The sequence below is a fragment of the Pseudorca crassidens genome, chromosome 14 (genome assembly GCF_039906515.1).
Source record: "Pseudorca crassidens isolate mPseCra1 chromosome 14, mPseCra1.hap1, whole genome shotgun sequence".
NCBI lineage: Eukaryota > Metazoa > Chordata > Mammalia > Artiodactyla > Delphinidae > Pseudorca > Pseudorca crassidens.
The window spans coordinates 20,684,085-20,706,412 of record NC_090309.1 but is presented as its reverse complement, the minus strand read 5'-3'; the positions used below and the strand labels follow the sequence as shown (position 1 = coordinate 20,706,412).

General features: G+C 38.5%; 1 protein-coding gene across 2 annotated transcripts in view; it reads left to right on the top strand.

Moving 5' to 3' along the window:
- The first annotated feature begins 334 nt into the window (after nt 1-334).
- Nucleotides 335-22,328, top strand: part of CTNNA2 (catenin alpha 2) — a 1,189,124-nt gene continuing 1,167,130 nt past the window's right edge. The window contains exon 1 of one of the 2 annotated variants that reach the window (XM_067704543.1): nt 335-573. The gene's annotated coding sequence lies outside the window, so the exon portion shown is untranslated. The remainder of the gene's footprint in view (nt 574-22,328) is intronic. The other variant, XM_067704544.1, reaches the window with a different exon arrangement.

Below are 22,328 nucleotides of genomic sequence, written 5' to 3'. Positions count from 1 at the left end.
CCTGGTCCTCGGGCGGCTCACCGCTTCCCCCGCCCAGGGGTAACGCGGTTGTCATGGACACGGCACCTGCGCCCTTCGGCAGTGCCCCTTCGCCACCGTCCCCTCCCCCCACCTGCGGCGCGGCCCGCCTCGCCTCCCCAGCTCCTCCCCGCCCCACCGGCGCTCCCCAGGCCGCGCGCGCAGGTGGCCCCCACCCCGTGCCTTCTCCAGCCCCGCGGAGCGCGGAGCCGCGGCAGCTGGGAAGCCGCGAGGGCGCGCGCGAGAGCAAGCGGCCGCGCCTGCGCACTGGCCTCTTCCCCTAGCGGCGATCTGGGCCGCTGCCGCTCGCGCTTGGGCAGGACGAGGGGCGGGCGGGGGGAGGGGGGAGCGGCTTCGCTTCCAGCCCCGAGTGAGGCGGAGACCCGGGCTGGCGGGCGGAGCAGGAGGCAGCGCACCTCGGCCAGAGGCGGCTGCAGCAGCTGCTGCCCTCTTCCCCGCCGCCGCCTCTCCAGTCCCTTCTGTGATTACCCCTCCAGTTGCTGGGAACGGGCGAGAAAGAGGAGGAGGGCGAGAAACTCCCACCGAACCACAGAGGTGAGTCCCGGGCAGAGCATTCTCCATCCTTGCCTGCCTCCCTCCCTCCCTATCTCCCTCCCATCCTCTCCATCCTCCCCTCCCTCCCAGCTCCCCAACCCTCCCGCCCTCATCCTTCCCAACATCCCTCTCTCCTCTCCCCTCCTTTCTCCCTTCCAGCCTTTCTTTCATCCCTTTCTTCCTCTCTCCCAGCCCCACTTCCTTCCCACCCTTTCATTCTTCCCTGTCTTCCTTGCAGCCACTCGCCCTAGAGCGCAGCTCTGCCTCCCTTTCCATTTGATCCCATCTCTTTTTTTCCCCTTTCTTCACCCCTTCCACGGTGGGAGATCCCTTGCCTGGCACAACTGTCCGGATTCAGGGGCTTCCAAAAAATTGGGTACATATACTGAGAGACACACTCTTGCACAGTGGATGCCCTGTGGATTTCAATGTTATTTGGGTTAAGGGTCAAGTTGGATAGAGTACTGGGAACTGGAAGGCGAAGAGGGTCGGTCGAGGAGGAATCTATGGATTTTTGCTGTATTAGGGTGGGGGTGGGGAGGGTTGTCACTTAGACATGTTGCCAACAACCCCCGACTCCCCTCTGTAGCAGTTTATTTTTTCTTCTGGGAATTACATATTCCCAGTGTGTGTCTCACTAATTTAAAATCCAGCTTTCCCGGCTTTGATTGTCTCTGTGTGAGAAGCCACAAGGAGGGAAGAAGAGAGAGAAAGAGAACAAGAGAGGAAGAGGGGAGGGGAGGGGAGAGGGAGGGTGGTGACAGTGGATGCTTGTATCCTTTTCCCCTAGGCCTCTTTGGGTTGATATTTTCAAACCACCCGCCTAATATTTGCCTTGGAATTGAACCCTTGTGTCCTTGGTTCTGTCACTATCTATACTTCAGAGGCAGAAACTCTCTAAACTTTAATGTGTGTGCACCACAGCATTATTTGTGGAATGTTTTGGTCAGCATACAAAACACTAGGGTAGATTGATTTGGGAAAACAGGGAGCAGAAGAGTGGAAGAGATGCACTTTCGTTCATCATGAGTTAACTTCTAAAGGAGGACAATGGACAGTTTGGAGCAATGAGGTTATACTCCACAGGCTTAGAAATATACCATTTTGATAGCATTAGCTGCATTATACCTTTAGCAGATATCCTTACCCTTTTTCATCTACGTTACAAAAATTGTGAAGATGTTGGAAACATACTGTGTAATTTTGTCTGTGTTTACACCAGTGGAAAAGTTAAATTAGCTCTGGGACCATCATTAACAATTTAAAATTTCAGTTGGTTTTGCACCACTTGTTTTCACCAAATGATATATTTTACTTTGCTTTCTTTAGCTTACACTCCGACGCCTTCTATTACATATATTAGTAGTGATTTGGCAATGTTCTTGTTTGCAAGCATTGTTGCTGAAAAGTTTATTCATACATGGCGGGACAGCCCTGTCTCAGAATTTTTAGTGTATTCATCATTTCAGAAAGGTCCAACAAACAGTATAACTCAGAAATGGAATATTTAGAAGCCTGTATTTTGTTCTATCTATACTCTCTTTAAAAAATAAAAAATATAAAAACCTCTTAATATCTATAAATAGCTATGTTTTATGCTTAATGAGTATCTGGGGAGGGACTGAAATTAATGGTGGATTCATTGAAGCTGCCAGTAAGAAACTATGCTGTGGAGCAAATTACTGATTTTTTTTTTCTTTTCATTTAAGTTATTATATGCCAGTAGTGCAATATGCACTTTCACATTTTATGGGAATGTAAAGTAGGAGTTGAGATGAAGTGAATTACCTTCCAAAGTGATTGAGTGCTGATTTGATGAAAAGCTGACACAGTTAATCATCTGCATCGGTTTTGGGGAAGTGTGTGATATTAGGAATGATGGATCTACCCCCTGCCCCAACTCCCCTTGATAGGAATGCAATTCCATAAATGGCTTGGCTGACTGAAGCCATATGGCTTGGTCGAATTGTCAGTGTTACCAACATTCTAATGCAGAATTGCCATCAACCCTGTCCATATTTGAGTGGTTACGTTACTTAATAGCAGACACAGTTGTAGGTAGGAGTGTTTTGTTGTTGTTGTTCATTTCCCCGGAATGCCATGAAGCTAGTGAAAGACTTTAATAGTAATTATATATGAATACAATAAGTTAGTTTTATCCTAATGTACTTTCACGTGACTTTTCCCCTTCCAGCATCTCTCCTGTTCTTTCTTTGTGGAGCTTCATGGTTGTGAGTGTGGGGAAGAGGCAGCCCCTCAGTCAGCCCTGCTTTTTCTTGATTGCGGTTTTGCTATACAGAGTGATGTGGGTGTATGCTTCTGTTTTTAACACTGTGCTTACTATGGAAACAAAGATACTGTTTATTTGTCTACTTTGTAAACATTCATCTACTTAGTGAAAACAAAATTTATAAGGTTATTAACAAATAGAAAACATTTGTTTACAGCAAGATTTTGAGAGAGAGTTGAGTTAAAGTGAATAAAATATGAAACAGAAGAAGAACTGGCATCTTCAAAAAGCAGCCTGCTACTCTGATCATTATTCAGTTTACAGATAAAGACCAACTTCCTCTGAAGAATTTAATTTCGGGAGGTTTCTGCCTTTGGTTCACTGGACTGTTAAGAATGTGTGGTACAGAAAAAGACCCAGTACAACATCTTGTGGACCCTGTAGGAAATATTCTGGAACATTCTCTGTGCCTTTCTCAGAGTTCTTAAAACCTGCTCAACCCTCAGCTAAGTATATGCACTATTCAAAAGATGCCAAAAGACACTCTCTTTAACCTTAGCTTACAGCCTAGTTGAGGAGAACAGGCATTTGTGTGAGGTCATATTTCACAGTGGCAAAGAACAAGATCTTTGGAAATAGCTTTCAATTTTAGCGCATGCTCTACTTAATAGTAGAGTGTTGAGCCCTTTCGTAGTGTTTAAGTCTTTCTCCTCATTTACAAAATGGGAATTATGGTAGACCCCGATTCTTAGGATTGCTTTAAGGGTTAATTAAATGTGTCAAACACAGTACTTGGAATAAACAAAGTGTGTCTTAAGCATTATTATAACTAGGAGAAATGGCTTAAGAACAATCCAAGACAATATATGATTATTTACTGGAAAGAAATGAGAAGCAAGTAGTTAGAGGGATTCTGAAGAGGACGGTTGTTTATGTAGCCAGGGAAAAATTATATTCAGGAGTAGCACTGGGGCTTGGACAGAGATTCCTGGGAAGGATTTCATGCAGGGTGGGTACCACAGCTGGAACAAAAGCAGAGAGGAGAGAAGCACCGTGTGTTTGGGAAGACTAATTACTTGAATACTAGGGAGTGTATTAAACGGTATTAAACATATATAGTCAGAGTAATTACACTATCACTTGGGACAAGACAACTTGTTGTATTGTGGGATCCATTTTATCACAGAATGTGCAGCTACCCAGAGGACCTGTTTTAGTTCTTTGTCTCACGCAAAGCCCCACACCAAGACGCAGAATTCAAGGTCTGTGTCACAATGAGGACCCAGAGTATTCTTTCTCTTTTCCTTAAACTTCAAGGCAGAGAGAAAGTTGAGCTTTCTAGACAATAAAGATTTAATATCATGATTATCACGTCTCTCTTGTTTTGCCTTAACCCACGAATATTCCAGAATATATACTTGGAGAATAGTAACTATGATTATTTTATTTTGTCATACATAAAGCTGGTAATTGTAAGGGTAATTGTATTTCCAGGAACTTTATTTTTACTTCGTTGTTGACTTTTCCTTGTTACCACAGGCCCTTTTTTTCTCTTCCTTTTTTTGGTGTTCAGGATTATTAATGATTCCAAATGGGTTATGCCCTTTCAAGTGTTTACTGGGAGACTAGGGTGTGATGACAGCAGAGGGTCTGTCTGGGATTGTACACTGAGCAAGTTAAATATCTGCTCAGTGTGGGGTGACAATTGCTCATTGGCTACGTCTGTTGACATACCTTTATTTTTGGCTGGTATTTATTAACTATTTTGAAATATATATCCCTGAAACATGTATCCAAAAGCATAAATGATTTGAATTATTTTATCAAAAAAGGATTTTCAGAAAATTTTACCTGCAAGTTACAAGTTTCAGTGTTTATAGTGCTCATGTTTAATTCATTTTTAATAGATAGATATAATTTCATTCCTTCCTCCAAAATAGTAAAATACTCTTATAATTATTTTTTTGTAGTTCTAATATATACAAAATTAGTCTCATGAATATTATGTTAAGATATATAGCTAAAAACGTGAATGTACTTCCAAAAGCTAGAAGTTTAACACCATAGACTGTAGCATCTTTATTTTCCATTTTGGAAGTTTTCTTAATATTCTGATGTTTTAAAGATGCAGTGGATCTAAATAAAACATTTTCAAATGTATCATGTCTAGTCAGTTTCATGTTAAAGCACCAGTGATTTTTGACAAACTACTTTGAGATGTTTTAATTTTCCTCATAAGTGAATTTTTATCTTGGAGATGAATTCTAACTCAACCACAAATACGCATTCTACAACTCTTTGAGATCATTACTTGTAACACATTATAAAAAAGTGATAGTCTGACCTTATAAAGCTTAATTTTATAGGGCTTTTATTCCTTCTTATTTAAAGGCCATATCTGTGTATACAACTCAGACTGTTATCTTTCATATGTGAAGACAGTGTGCATTAAAGGGAGTGAAAAAGAAGCAACTGTGTTCTAAGTTAAGGTGGTGACCTTAACTTATAGAGAACAGGGAACTGTGGAGTAAGGATGAGACAAAATTAATTAATTTTGTTTCATCTATTGAGCTGAGAAATTTATAACTGCCTGTTCAATTAATAGGACACTTTTAATATGCTCATATGTGTAAATCGGGCTCATATTGTTCATTACGTACCTGCAGTAAATCCAATATCTTTTTTTTATGGCGCCTTGATGTTTCACAGCTGAAGTCATGAACTCTTAATGGGGGCATGCCAGTTCTCCCACAGCCTACTCAGAAACCACAACCACTCCCTAAAAGACCAGAGGATTGATGTTCCTGTACCAGAGCAAGTGGGCTCATTGCCCAATGAGCAACCGAAAGACCAATGCTGAGGCCTTGGTCTTTTACAGAGAAAAAAGGCTTTATTGTAGGGTGGCCAAGCAAGGAGACAGGAGGCAAAGCTCAGATCTGTCTCTTCATCAGCTTTTGAGTGGGGTATTTAGTTTGGAAGTAGGGAGCAAGAAGGTAAGAGGGCTCAGAAATAAGGGATGAAAAGTAAGTGTAGATTTCATGTAAGTTTCAGTAGCTGTCTGCCCAGCAGTTTCAGCTGGCCTTTATGCCTCTTCACCCAGGGAGCCGGTTTTCTTATGTAACATGGGGTCGGCCTGTGACATCCAAAGCTCCCGATCAGTCATTTTAGTACCTCAGTGTGCCTGTGGGAGGGGCTGTCAGCAAGTTGTTTCCAAATCTGCAGTTTCCCTGGTACATTGCAGAGCAATCTTGGTGTTTTCCGTGTATCATTTTGTTTCTATCTTGCTTCTACCTTATGTGCCTTGAGCTTTAGGATAAAGGGTATGGTTCGTTCCCATCTGATTTTTTTTTTTTAAGATTTATTTATTATTTATTTATTTATTTTATTTATTTTTGGCTGCGTCAGGTCTTCGTTGTGGCACGCAGGATCTCCGTTGAGGCATTCAGGATCTTTCGTTGCGGTGCGCGAGCTCTTCGTTGTGGTGCCCGGGGGCTTCTCTCTAGTTGTGGGGTGTGGGTTTTCTCTTCTGTAGTTGTGGTGTGCAGGCTCCAGGGTGCGTGGGCTCTGTAGTTTGCCGCACGCAGGTTCTAGTTGAGGCATGCGAGCTCAGTAGTTGTGGCACGTGGGCTTAGTTGCCCCGCGGCATGTGGGATCTTAGTTCCCTGACCAGGGATGGAACCTGCGTCCCCTGCATTGGAAGGCGGATTCTCTACCACTGGACCACTAGGGAAGTCCTCATTCCCATCTGATTTTAACTGTGGTTAGACAACAGTTTAGTGAGAATCCCGTCTTCCAACTTTATCTTAAATTTGTAGGGCCTGAGGCAGTTGTTAAACATCGTTGATGCATCTTTTAGTGAGGAGGTAGATTTCTTACTGTGTCCTTAACTACCTCAGAAAAAGCTAATTGCCCTCAACTATTTCTAAGAAAGGGTGTCCCACAATTCTTGAGGGTTTACCAGTTGTGCTCAATATTTTTCTTCAGGCATTGATATCTGCCAGAGTAATTTCACAAGATGCTCTTGCTTTTTCCCTCTAAAATGCAGAAATGTCATAAAGAAATATATACAGAATTCACTGGGAAAAAATGTCTGCATCTAAATTTATCCCTCTGTTTACTTATGCTTTCTATGTATTTTTAAAATCATATTACCTAACATGAATTCATTCAACAGGCATTTTTAAATGTCTGCTCCATGCACAGCATTGGGCTAGAAAGTATAATTTCATAGCAAAACTGAATCAGGAATCAGGACACCTGGGTTTTTCCTCCAGATTTTCAACCAGCTAACTAATTATATGACTAAACAAGCCTCAAACCCTCCAAGGCTTATTTATTTAATATGTATTTTAAGTGACTTAGACCAGATGATATAGTGTCTTCTAGCTATAAAATTCTATAATTCCATATGTGAATTTCCCTTAAAATTTCAAGGCATAATGATTTATTTCTTACTGTGTCCCTCCCCCACTTTTTTTTTGAAACACAAACTGTTGCTACTCAAGAAAACTCTTTACCTTCAGTGTCATATGCTTTCCCTTTCCCAAGAAAACTTCAGATTTAGCTTCACAGTGTCTCTGGGCCAAGGAAGAACTAAGAAATCTGTCCCTTTCTTAACCTCTCCCTCCTTCCCTCTCTTTCCTTTTTCAGATTCCTTCCTGGACAGGAGATACAAGTCAGTTGCTACCTCTAGATAGGGACTAGTTCAGTATATGTGTGGCTTGTTGGAGTAATGCCACTGTCTTTGAAACGCTATATGGCATTAATGAGTTTAGAATTAGGTAATATTTATTTAAGTAGTTACATATACTCTAAGGTTAATGTTTTTGCCTTCAGCACAAGCAAAGTCTTATCCCCTAAATCCTATCCCATAGGACTGTGTGGTCACCTGTCTTTCAACCAATCCAGCTCCAAATTCCCATTAAAATTTTTTATGATCAAATTTGTTGAGGTATGTTTTACATATAATAAAGTACATCCATTTTAAATACTGTTGTGTGTTGATAAATATACCTATGTACCCACCACTGCAATCGGGATGTAGAATATTTACATTGCTCTAAAAAATGCCCTTCCACTTGATCTGCTTTCTGTCTCTATAGATTAGTTTTTCCTGTTCCAAAAGTGAATATAAATTGAATCATAGAATATGTACCCATTTTTGTCTCCTTCTTTCATTGAGTATAAATGTGTTTGAGATTTGTCTATGGTTTAGAGTATATAAACGTCTACAAGAAATCATAGGAGAAACTCTTTGTGAATTGGGGTAAGGTGAAGATGTCTTAGATAGGGCCCCAAAAGCACTAATCATAAAGTTAAAAGAAAAAGATAAACTAGACTTTATCAAAATTAAAAAAAAAAGCTTTTGTTCTTCAAAAGACTCAAGACTTGCTAGATCTATGTATCTTTATTTCTATCTCTATATATCTGAAAATGGACTAACTGTATATAGAACTCTTACATCTCAATAAAACAAACAATCCAACCAAAAAAATGAACAGAATATCTGAAGAAATATTTCATAAAAAAGAGATACCAGTGACCAGTAAGCACATGAAAAGGTAATTAAGTCTATCAGTCACCCAAATAATGAAATTTAAAAGCCACAATATGTTACCATTGTACAAACACTAGAATGGCTAAATTTAACAAGACTGACAATATCAAGTTTTGGAGAGGATGTGAAGCAAGTGAAGCCCTCATACGTTGCTGGTGGGAATGTAACACTTTGGGAAACGTTTTTCTCTTAATGTTAAAAATACTCTTAATGTATAATCCCGAAATTCCACTCCCAGGTGAAATGAAAACACACACAAAGGCATTTACATGAAAATTAATAGCAGCTTTTCTCATAATAGCTTGAAACTAAAAAAACCCAAATACCCGACAAATCCCCATCTTAAAGTTACTTTTTTGAAGTAGAAAAAAAAGCTGCTGATGTATTTTATTTAGAAATATGCCCTTTACTTATCTGTAACCTGGCAGCAGAGGAAAGGGAAAGCATTCAAAAAGATTTGTAAAAGTGCCAAGAAATGCAGAGGATGGGTGGCTCCAGGTATGAGACCTTGGTCAGTATCCCCTCTGCCCTTCTCTCTGATCCCTCTGTGTCTAGACCTCATCCTCAGCATTGGTGTCTTGGCTGCTGCAGTGCTGAGCACACCATCGTGCAGCAGTGGTATCTCTTCCAGAAAAAAACGAGGAAACTTTTGCCACAAGTTCTCCCTCACCTCTGATCTCACTGGCCAGCACTGGATCCCCGATCCAGTCAACAGTAAGGGGAAAAGGAATACCATACATGATAGACTTAGACTAATGAGGAATCCACCTGCTGGGGCCGGGATGAGGTCCGCTTTCCCTGAAGCTCCTGGCTGTGTGGAGGAGGCTAAGGGGATGGCTGAGCTAAATGGCAGTTTAGTTAAGAAAAAGGGGAATGAATGTTGGGTCAGCGAGCAGCAGTGTTTGTTACGGTTTTAGAGGCCTGCCACGATGTTGTCAGTCTTGTGGGAAAGAGGTTGAAGCAGAAAACTAGGATTGTAGTCACAGCTTGTTATTGTGGGAATGCATACAGAAACAGGTGACAGAGGTACCCTAGGAAAAGAGGAAGGGAAACATTTAGATCCTAGCATACAGCATGAACCGGGGGAGGGGGGGGGGAGTCTAGATCCACGGGGATCATTCAAAGTGGGCAAGCATACACATACTGACAAGCAGAGCTAGGCGTACTGGGGCCCATGGAGTTGGGACAGGAGGCAAAAGTCAGTGCTGGCAGTAGTCTGGAATCCAGGCAGGCAAACTCGATTGCAGTTTGCCCATCTGTGAAATCAGGACCTCAGGCAACAAGATTTTCATGTTTTGCTTGTTAAGGCAGAAGCTAAAACAGTAATTATTTTCTGTTTTTTTTTAAAGGTGTCAACCACTTTAGATTCTGTGTCAAGGAGAGGAGCCATACCTTTGCTTTCTCTAATATTTCCCTGTTATAATCCTGGGCCCCCATTAGTTTCTTAATAAATACTAGCTGATTGAATTAAGTCTCCAAACTCATTCTGTCTTTGAACAAATCAGACAGGTTTTTTTTTTTTTTTTTGCGATACGCGGGCCTCTCACTGTTGAGGGAGCACAGGCTCCGGACGCGCAGGCTCAGCGGCCACAGCTCACGGGCCCAGCTGCTCCGCGGCATGTGGGATCTTCCCGGACCGGGGCACGAACCCGTGTCCCCTGCATCGGCAGGTGGACCCTCAACCATTGCGCCACCAGGGAAGCCCCAGACAGGTTTTCTGGTTAAACAAATGTTGCAGTCATTCATCAGATACTTTCTTACAAATTATTCAAATTGCTGTTTTGGGGGACACAGCCCTGGATCCATATGAGTAAGATATAGTACTTGACCCTGTGAGTTGACAATCTAGTAGAGGTGCAAAGTACCTGAAGGGTTTAATACCAGAGTATGATACAAAGTGTATTACAGTGTGGTACTGACTTCTCAGGGGCATGGATCAAAAAAGTCCAGGCAGCCCCAAATTGGAAACATTTTCTCACAAAGGATGGGAGAGAGATGGAGGAGGGGCTGACCTTGTATTAGTACTTGTAAATTCAGTCCTGCCTTGGTCTGGGAACTGGGACAGGGCTGAGCCAGCAGGAAGATGGGATCAGTGAGCACAGCAGTGGGAGAGGTGCAGTCACATCCAGGATAACTGAAGCTGGGATGCTGATAACTGCTCAGTAGGCAGCTGAAAAGTGGGACTGCAGTGAAGGTGATAGGCTGGGAGTAGAGAAATATTTTGGCATTTTCTGTATAAAGGTATCTCAAGAATGCAATAACAGAAGATACACTGTTTCAGAAAGAACATGTTTTGTCCTTGACACTTCAACAATACATGCCCATTGTAGAACATCTAGAAAGCAACCAGAAAAAGAAACTTGAAAATAAAAATTACAGCAGTCCATCTATCCAGTGAACATTTGGCGAATTTTGAGCTTTTTTCCCCTTTGAGTATATCTGAGTTTGTCACGTAGAGGTTTTTTTAAAGCAAAGCTGAGATATAATTTTATGTCCTATTTTTTTAAACTAAACATATCTAAGCATTTACTGACATAATAAAAAAAAATCTTCCTTTATGTTAATTTCTGTGTAATGTTACATTGATTGGAATTTAAGTTTCTAGTTTTTGGCTGTCTACAGAGATGAAATGTTTGCATTGATCTGCCTTCAAATATGGGCTGAGGTTGACTTAGGGGGGCACCATGAGAGTGCCTCAAAGATATAGATGGTCAATGTGTGTATATGTATATAATATCTTAAATATATATAATATTTACTTAAATGGTAACATGGTATTGTATACTTCATTTTTATTTCACATACAGCTTAGCTGGTAACATGAGTTATCACCGTTATATTTTCACTGCTGCCTACTATTTTATAGTGTGATTATACCATGCTTTATTTAATCCTTATCTTTTCATAGACATTTAGTTAGTTCCTGCTATTTTGCTATCTCAAACAATGTTGTGGTGAACATCCTTACATTGGTTTCTTGCCCACATGTATTAGTATATTTTTTGAAAGGTAGATTGATCACTGTAATTTTGGGTCATGAGATACGTGCATCTTAGATGTTAGTAGTTGATGCCTAATTACTCTTCAAAATGGTAGTACTAATTCATATTCCATCAGTATCTATGAACGTGCATATGTCCTTACTCTTTTACTAATACATGATAATTTTAAACTCGGAAAAGTTTACCACTGAATAGGTAAGAATGGTATATCTTTGTCATAGAGGTTGTTTCTCTGATTTCTAGAAAGGTTGATTATCTTTTCATTTCATTTTTTGGTCTAATGGCCAAGTTTTGCCTCTGCTGTCATGAGTGTGTTCACATCTCTGCTCATGTTTTTCTAGTGGATTATTTATCTTATCTTAATTTATAGGACTTATTCTCTGGGTATAAAAAAACTGTGGTTGTACTGTTTTAACTATTATAGAGTATGCTGTGATATCCAGTAAGTGATGCTTTTTCTTTTTCCAAAGTTCCTTATCTATTTTTGTACCATTTCTTCAGAAGGATATGATAACCAGGTTATCAAATTCATTAATAACACCTTTGGTATGTTAACGAGTATGGTATTTAATTTAAGATGATTTGAGGGAGGGATAACAACTTTCTAACTCGTAGTCTTTCCATTGCCTTGTCTCTCCATTTATTAAGGCCATTTTTTGTGCCCTTCAGTATTATGAATTTTCTTCCTAGTAAAAGTCTTTCTCATTTCATCTTGAGTTTATTACCATCTTTTTAAAAAAAAATATTTATTTATTTGTCTGTGCCAGGTCTTAGTTGCAGCACGCGAGATCTTCATTGCGGCATGCGGGATCTTTAGTTGCAGCATGCAGGCTCTTAGTTGTGGCATGTGGAATCTAGTTCCCTGACCAGGGATGGAACCTGTGTGCCCTGCGTTGGGAGCACGGAGTCTTAACCACTGGACCACCAGGGAAGTCCCTTGAGTTTATTACCATCTTGTTTGTAGTTTCTATTGCTGTTGGGAAAAGGTTTACTTTTCTTTTACATTTCTTAAAAGGATATTGCTGATGTAGAAATTATTCCTTTTGATTTTTATATTTGGATTTAAACCCAGTCACCTTGTTGAAATACTTTATTCAAAAGTTTTTTTCTTTATCTTGTGTTTTTCTTACCAGTTTGTATGACCTCTTTATATGGTATGATAACAATTCATGGTTCAAATAATATGTATATGAAAATAATAATATAATGCTCATTTTTTCTTTTAGTTTTTTTCTAATTTTAAATAAAATATTTTTTCTTCTGTTAGATTTCGTATGAATGAGTCATTTTTCATATGTGAAATACATTATACGATAGTCTAAACACACCTTTTAGTTTTTAAAATTATTCTCAATATTTGTTTCTTCCATAGTAACCCAAGTATATTATTATATTTATACCAATATCAGTATGTTTTGAGCCTTTTTCTACATGTGGTGTATACACGGATTCATGTACTCACTTCCAAATATTCACTTAGTGCTTTTCTAGGCCTTTATGAACATTTTTGTGTGTAACCCTTCAAAGACATGGGCTTTGTCTTCTCTAGATCTTGGACTGAGTTGACTGAGCAGTGTTCTGATGACAGTGATAACATGCTTATGATAATGCTCATGATATCAATAAACTCTAAAAATTTATCTAAATGACTTTATTATTTGGCTATTTGGTACCTTAAATATTATTTTGTCATCACTTTCCTATTGAAGCTGTTGTGTTACATACCATCTCCATCCTACAGGCAGCACTGTTTTTTTAGAAATGCATAAACACTAAGACAGTGGCCAGTTCAGCACTACTAAGAAGCTTCGGAAGTCTCCAGTTCCTGCCTAGAATTTAATTCTTTGGCACTAGATCTTCTTTTTTCAAACCTGAGGGGAAGCTTAACTTTGGTTTTATTTTCATGATCTTTTACCATGAAAATTTATTATTTTGAATGGAAACGCTTCACTGATTCTGCAAATTGAGAATATGGGCAAATTGCCTTGCATTGTAATTATTCATCTGGTCTAGGTCTTATGCATACATATCAGTATTGATTTATCGTTAATAAACCCATCACCTTAAAATCCTATGATCCACACTAAGATACTGTAAATAGATGATATAAATTTAATATTGAAAAATGTGATTTTTCTCTGTAGAATATTGAATATGGATGTGAAATTAGTAGCAAGTGGCAAGTAATGATTCATAGAATTGTAAGATATTTGTGTTAATGCTGAATCACTAAATCTAGTTCTCTGAAATGTGGTTAACTTTATAATAGTTCTGTTTTTCCTAAAGAATTATACAAATAAGTGTAAGTTACAATGTGATTGATATCATAAGTTTGAGTAAAGATATCAATGAGCAGCATATACCTGTTTTCTGCTCCAGCTTGCTTGAATAATCTGAGATAGATCTGTTTATCTGAGGAAATTTTCTTGATGCCTGGCTGCCTGTGGAAAGAATTTTGTTTTCATTGCTGTTATGAATAGCTGATCTCTTAAATCGAGATATATTACATTTTATTTTTGCTTGTCCTAACTTACAGAATTGTTCTTAACGAAAACAAGTTAATATACAAAAATACTCCTTTTTGAGTATTTAAAATATTTCATATCAAAATTATAAATATGTGATATCATTAAAAGTTTTATTACAGTGTTAACTTTGAACAGATTTCATTTCTATTCTTATTATAATTATGAAACAACTCGAACTGTTACTATTTTGCCTTTCGTTCAAGAAACTGCAAATATCTGGTACTATAAAAATATCAAACACTTGTATGCTGAAAATTCCCCCCCAATATTGAAAGAAATTGAAGGAGACCTAGATAAATGGAGACATCCATGTTCACAGATGGAAAGACTTAATATTGTTAAGGTGGTAGTATTTCCCCAATTAATATACGGAGTCAATGCTATTGCTATCAAAATCCCAGCTGCCTTTTTTTGAAATTGACAAACAGTCCTAAAATTCATATGAAACAGGAATAGCCAAAAATGGTTTTTAAAAAGAAGAACAAGTCTGTCATACAGAGTGAAGTAAGTCAGAAAGAGAAAGACAAATACCGTATGCTAACACATATATATGGTATTTAAGAAAAAAAAAAACGTCATGAAGAACCTACTGGTAAGACAGGAGTAAAGACACAGACCTACTAGAGAATGGACTTGAGGATATGGGGAGGGGAAAGGGTAAGCTGTGACAAAGTGAGAGAGTGACATGGACATATATACAATACAAAGTGTAAAATAGATAGCTAGTGGGAAGCAGCCGCATAGCACAGGGAGATCAGCTCAGTGCTTTGTGACCGCCTGGAGGGGTGGTATAGGGAGGATGGGAGGGAGGGAGACGCAAGAGGGAAGAGATATGGGAAGATATGTATATGTATAACTGATTCACTTTGTTATAAAGCAGAAACTAACACACCATTGTAAAGCAATTATACTCCAATAAAGATGTAAAAAATAATGATATTAAGGAAAAAAAAAAGAAGAACAAAATTTGAGGATTCAGGGTACTTCCCTGGTGGTCCAGTGGTTAAGACTTCGCCTTCCAATGCAGGGGGTGTGGGTTCGATCCCTGGTCGGGGAGTTAAGATCCCACGTGCCTCACAGCCAATAAACGGAAACATAAAAACAGAAGCAAAGATTGTAACAAATTCAATAAAGACTTTAAAAAAAAATTGAGGATTCACACTTCTCAATTTCAAAACTTACTATAAAACTATTATACAATTATCAAGACTGAGTGGTGCTGGTGTAAGTATAGACATGTAGATCCATGGAGTAGAATTGAGCAGCTATAAAAAACCCATACTTTTATAGCCAACTTATTTTTCAACAAGGGTGACAAGACAGTGCAATTGGAAGAAAAGTAGTCTTTTCAACAAATGGTTCTGTGACAACTGAATATTTACAAGCAAAAGGATGAACTTGGACCCAATCTCACCTCATATAGAAAAAGTAACTTAAAATGCATCATAGACCTAAATGTAAGGGCTACTTATAAAACTCTCAGAAGAAAAGTTGGTGTAAATCTTGATGACCTTGGATCAAGCAATGGATTCTTAGATATGACACAAAAGAGAAAAAACAGATAAATTGGACTTCATCAAAATTAAAAACTTTTGTGTATCAAAAGGCACCTTCAAGAAAGTAAAAAGACAGCCCACAGAATGGGAGAAAATGTTTACAATCATATATATGATGAGAGTGTAGTATCTAAAATATATAAAGAATTATTACAATTTAATAATAAAAAGACAAATTCCTAGTTTTTCTTGGGAGAAGTATTCGAATAGATATTTCTCCAAAGAATATACACAAATGGCAAATAAGCACATGAAAAGATGCTCAGCATCATTAATTATTAGGTAGATGCAAATCTAAAACACAATGAGATAGCTATAAATACCCACTAAGCTGGTTCTGATAAAAAAGAGGGACCTATCAAATGTTGGTAAGGATGTGGATAAATTGGAATCCTCATAGATTGCTGGTGGAACTGTAAAATGGCGCAGCCTCCTTGGGAAACAGTTTGGTACTTACTCAAAAACAGAGTTGCCTATGACCCAACAATTCTACTCCTAGGAATATACCCAAGAGAAATGAAAACATCAATCCACAAAGCCCTGTACACCAAGATTCATGGCAGTGTTATTTGTTATAGCCAAAAAGTGGGACAAAGTGATGGCCCTCAGTTGAAGAATGGACAAACAATGTGGTATATCCATACATTGGGGTAATATTCAGTCATAAATAGGAATAAGTACTAATACATGTGAAAACATGAATAACCTTGAAAACATTATGTTAAATGAAAGAAGCCAGGCACAAAACATCACATATTGTATGATTCCATTTAAATAAAATATCCAGAATAGACAAATCTATATGAACAGAAAATAGGATAGTGGTTACCAGGGTTGGGGAAAGGAGGAGTGGTGAGTGCATACTAACGGGTATGAGTTTTCTTTTTGGGGTGATGAAAGTTCTGGAATTAGGTAGTGGTGATGGTCACACCTACTGGTTGTGCATATAGTAAAAAAATAATCACTGAATTGTACACTTTAAAATGACCAACATTATGGCATGTGAATTATATCTCAATAAAAAAACCATAAGGCTAGCGAGCCAAAGAATTATTTGTGGTTTTCTTTTTGTCCATTTGGAAAGTAGAAATTACTCGTCATAATTTTAAATCATATATTTTTCACAAGAGATGAACTGAAAGCTAATACACATTATAGAGTAGACTTTTATTGTGTTCCTGTTATGATGAAAAGGAATATTTTACTTTGAAAATGATATTTAACTATTGTACTCACATCTAGCTGAAAAAATTTTTAACTTGTCTTTCTTAGATAAGATACCCTATTTAGAATACCAAGATGCGTGAGACATGGTTTCTTCTCTTAGGACATCTGATGGTATAGTAGGAAAGGCAGACCTTAAACAAATAACTAAAGAATATGATAGAGAGTAGAGGTATAGACAAGAGTTCTAGATAGCAATAATGAAGGGGTATTTAAGGTCAAACAAAAGTAGAAAAAGGTCTAGAAGATTCACATTTGAATGCAAACTTGAAAAACGTAGAAATTTCTCATAAAGAAAAATCAGGAAATAGCATTCCAGGCTAAGGAGAAAGAATGAAAGTAGGATTATAAATCTAGGGACCAACAAATAATACAGTTGCCATGGTGCTTAGAGGAGGGCAGGTGTATGAGGTGGCAGGAAGGATGGAGGAAATAGCACTGATTACAAAGGACTCAGAGGATTGGGAACCATCTAGATGTGAGAGACAGAGGACAAAGGCAAAGACAAGGGTAACTCTGATTTTTATCATTTGTCCTCCTGGTGTAAAAGATAGTTTGGGAGTAAGCTGATGTTTGGTTTGGGTGATGTTAAATTTGAAGAGCTTAAAAGACACAAGTTTTCAGTCGACATTTATGAATAAGGTCTGGACCTCTGAGTTGTTTGTATTCAAATTAGAAACTTTGGAGCAAAGATGAAGGTGGCAGTTAAAACCATGGAAGTAGATGAAGTGTCCCAGAGGTTGTCTGAAGTGCTATAAGAAATATGGGATCCTGATTTCCCAAGAACACCAATCACTTAAGAGAAAAACAAAGAATGAAAAACATTTAATGAGAAAGTGAGAAAATATATCAGGGTATTTACCATTGAAATCAAGGAAATCAGCAAAGTGAAAACAAAACAAAACAAAACATGGCAGAGAGAGAACTGTTACTTTCACTTTGAACACTTGGTTTAGAATTTTACCCAGAACATACAGAGGCAAAGAAAGGCAGATTGTAAAATAAAATCTTACATTTGTTCATTGCTTCCACCCATGAGGTCTCTGGGTTTTGAGAGCCAGTGGGAGGAAGGAGGGTAAGAGATGGCACAGTCAGCTGGGAGGCTCTTCTGTGGCCAGAGCTCTAGGATTTCAGAAGTCATGAAGCCTGGTCTTAGGGGCCCCCGGAGCTCAGCTGATGATGAGAAGAGGCAGTGAGACGTGGCTAGATCAGCAGCCAAATGATGACCATGACCAACATATGGTCTGCTTAGAAGGCTGCCTGTGGTGTTAGATTTGGTTTCTCTTCATCCTGATTTCTGATATTTACGCTGGCAGACTTTTCCTTCTAGTTACATTCTTTACTACTACACTCACTAATTGATTATTGGCACGGGTAAGGTTTTAACTGTCACTCTTATGTGTGGTTTGTGCAAAATATGCTTTCAGTAGGAGGGAAAAGCTGTATCTCTTGTTAACAGTGTGCCTGTGTCTCCAGCAAAAATAAAGGTGTTTTTCTAATAGTGCCCCTATAATTAGCAGAAATAGTTTATCAGTAAAGATGAAACATGTCTCCATATATCTGGCCCCTGCCAAATTGTTTTCACACCATTGTTCCGTGCACAGGCAGAGGGATCGTGATTTTATTGTGGGAGTGGGTGGAGGTGAGCTCACCATTAATTGGTTTTCCTCAACTTTTTCTCGGATGAGAAGAAAGAGATCCCAAGTATGCATTGTTTCCAGGGGCGAAAGGCGATCACCAGATGCTGTCCAGGGAGGGTCAAGACTAAAGAGAGGCCACTCTGTTTGTTCATTAAGAAGCTGATATCATGATGCTCTTCGCCAAAGTAGTTTCAGGAAAATGGTCAGCTCAGAAATCTGAAATAGGAGTGACTAAAAAGAAGGAAACTGAAAATTGTGTGTTTCCAAAGTTGTCTGGCAGAGTTGGATGCTGAAAGGCAAGGGAAGGGGTAGTAGAAAGGGAAGGTTTAGTTTAGTTTGCTTCATTTTCAATGGAGCAGCTTGAGCCTGGGCGTAGGGAGTTCACTGGCAAATTAGGTAGTAGGTAGAAAGCAGCGAGTTTTAGAATGCTACCACTTGTTAAAATTTTGTGCTTCATCTCCGCAATTTCTCTTATTTCTACCTGATTGCAAAGCCCAAATTAGACAAAAATCGGTGGAGGGGTGGAAAGAAGATGCCAGTTATGCCTTGCTTTGGATGGCGGATAAATTGCTGAAGTCCAGTTTTGTAATTATCATTACCTTTTGTAAATCCTAACTATAAGGGAAGTTATGATTTAAAGAAATCCCTTTTTTAAAGTTAATGCCACGACTTGTTTTTATTTGTTAGTAAACAGGTATTTTCATATAGTTTGTTCAAGGAGAAGAATTAATGACTTACATATGCATTTTGTTCTATTCTCTCATTTCTCTTGTGTACAACAGATCAATTTGTAAATATTAAAATGCCAGACAGGTTAAGTTCTTAATTCTTACTTTAAAAAAAAGTGTTGAAGACATTAGGAATTTGTCTTCAGACATGAAGAATAGACTCGGTTGCCAAACTTGGAAAGTAAGCAAATGTTATGGTCTTGCATTTATATACCTACTAATTAGGATATTAAATGATATTTCCATGACAACGGAAACTGTCTCCTTGCACGTTTGCCTTATGCCTGCAATAATAGATAACAGGGTGTCCAAGGATAGTAGCCTAGGGTCCTCGACAGGCAAGGTGTGTAGGTATTGACACAGAAGTATGCATGCAAGAGGCATTACTGCATTTCTAAAAATGATATTTGAGTTGCTAAAATAATATTAATAAATATTTCAAATATTAACCCACCAAATGAGTTATGATATTGAAAAGACCTAAAGGACTTTCCTGAAGTGTGTCACATGCACTGGATTCGGTAAATGATTTCTCCAGTCTCAAGAATTCTCCCACCATGTCATAGTGTGCTTGAGGATGCTGAAGTAACCAATATCTGCTCCACTTCTCTTGAAATGGACAGGGTTAATGGATCAACAGATGTTGCCCTCTCAACCTACTTTGTCTCAGGAAATAAAATTATAGAGGTGGACCCAAATCCCTAGGGAGTAATTCTGCCCTAGGGATTAGGGAGTGACTTCAGAGATGCTTAAATAAGCTTTTTGGAGTTTTCTGACCCCAGTGATTTTGGCAGATGAGAGAGAATGCTCTCTTGTCTTACTTCCTGCTAGCCTTTGTCCCAAATGTATATTATGATTGTATTATTTTGCAAAAGTACTACTGTGAGAGAATTAAATTTAAAGGTGATTTTAGATGGATTCATTGAATGTGCTTCAATCCTTTTAAAATTTCCTTTCTGACCACATTCCTCTGGTGAAATAATTGATTTCTTTTCACCATCATTGATTATTTTTGACATGTGAACTTTCTAAACTCCTTTCTCTTGCTGGTTTCTGATGATAGATTTTTGAACCATCCAAAAACCTCCAGGCAGCTACTTAATTCTATACTATCCTCCTGTCACATAATTTAATCTCCTCTCTCTCCCTCCCTCCCCGTCTCTCCCTCTCTCTTTTCCTGAGTGTCAGTTCTCCAGTGTTACATCTCCTAATCTTGACACACACCTGCACCAGATTAGTTTTTCATAGTCCTAATTTTCCATACTGAAAAACATTTGGTGCACTTCTGTGGCTACCAAATTAAATCTAAGTACCTTAGCCTGCCACTCAGAGCTCCCATGTTCCAAAGTCAATCTCTTATTTCAAAAATATATTCGCATGCTCCTCTATGTGAACCCTGTGTGCTGGCATGTATGCAACATTGCTCTCCCATTATACCTCTTTTCTCCTTTACGGGTACCTGAGACTCATTTTTGCTGTCTACCAGGAGACATTCTACATGTTCTTTAAGTCCATCTAGTATGCATCCTCCCTTCTTGATGACCCTGTATCTGAGCCCTTAAAATGATTCCATCTTACTCTCCTAACATCTAGATCCATTTTTGGTACCCTACCTATGTTATACCTTGTCTTAGATTTATTGCTGTATTTGTTGCCCTGGCTACATATCCCACTACACAGTTGACTGTGAATGTCTTTAAAGCGGGGATAAGTTATATTTATCTAAGTATCCCTTTCAGTCTGTGTCCCTAATTTAATATATGTTCAGTAAGTATGAGAGTAGTTTAGAAACTTATTGAATTTAAGTATGTTCACCCTCTAAGACATGAAGTGAATGGAAGTTTGTATAAATTTGAGGGTATTTGGAAATATCAACGTTACAGTATCTAAAAGTTGACAGTTATTCTTTGAGAATTAGAAAAAACTCAGTGAGTTCCCATGTGTTATTCTGTTGCATAGTCTTGCATAATTATCTAAGATCATAACGTTTGCATTTTATGAACCAGAGTTTATTAAAGAATACATAATTTGGTAATTATGCTATAGATTATGAGTGACAGAAGTAACCCCTAAACTGATTAGGATCTTGATAATGCCTTATGTTTGTAACGATTTGGGAGTATATAGAGCAGCACAGAGACTATGTCTTCTGTGGGAGACTAGTCCTGACCAATGCTTCATTCAAAGCAAGTTCTGCAGACAACTAAACTTGGGAAATGATGTTTTTTGTTTGCTGTTTTTTTTTTTTTTTTTCGGTATGCGGGCCTCTCACTGTTGTGGCCTCTCCCGTTGCGGAGCACAGGCTCCAGATGCGCAGGCTCAACGGCTATGACTCACGGGCCCAGCCGCTCCGCAGCACGTGGGATCCTCCCGGACCGAGGCACGAACCCGTGTCCCCTGCATCGGCAGGCGGACTCTCAACCACTGCGCCACCAGGGAAGCCCTGGTTTTTGTTTTTTAATAGTGTTTGAGAGTTTCTGTCAGTAAACAGGCAAATAAACAGCCCCAAAGCAAACAGCAAAATGCAATTGAACTACATTTAAATATTAGACATCCAGATACCTATAGTCGTTTGGCAAATAAAACAAAAAAACAAAAACAAAACAGTCTACCCTCTTGTGCCCAATCCTGCTGGAAAAACTGGCATCCTGCAAAATACACCAGAGGAAATAACTGATCTGAGGCATTTATAAAGCTTTCTATTAATTATTTTTGTTGCACAAATAATATTGTAGCCAAGGAACTTTTTCTAAAAGGAGAAATTGTAACCCTTGTGTCACCATTGTGGCATATGTTGTTCCCATTTCTGTGTTGCCTTTCAGGATTGTTCATGTTCATTTTCAGCATTTTATTGTAACCATACCATGCATATGGTTATTTCTAAAATTTATAACTACTCTCCTATCGTTATATACATTTTATAATTATCAATTAATGGCTATATATTTCATTGCATTTAAAAATATTTAGATTATTTCTGATTCTCATTTACAAACAATTTAGAAGTGAACACCTTTGTGTGCATAGCTTTCTATTAAAAAATCAGCGTACAAATCCTAAGACTACAGATAGGAGTTGAAGGCTCTAGTGATTATGGCCATATTGTTTGCTGTAACTGTTGGATCTGTTTATATAGCTTCCTGCGGTGATTGATTATACCCAGGCCTTCTACTGTCATGCTAGCAACAGATATTCTATTCAACTTAATTGACATGAAATGGAAACTTGTGAACAGGCATTTTTATTCTGCAAGCTGATATAGATGAAAATTAGTTTATTATAAAAATGAT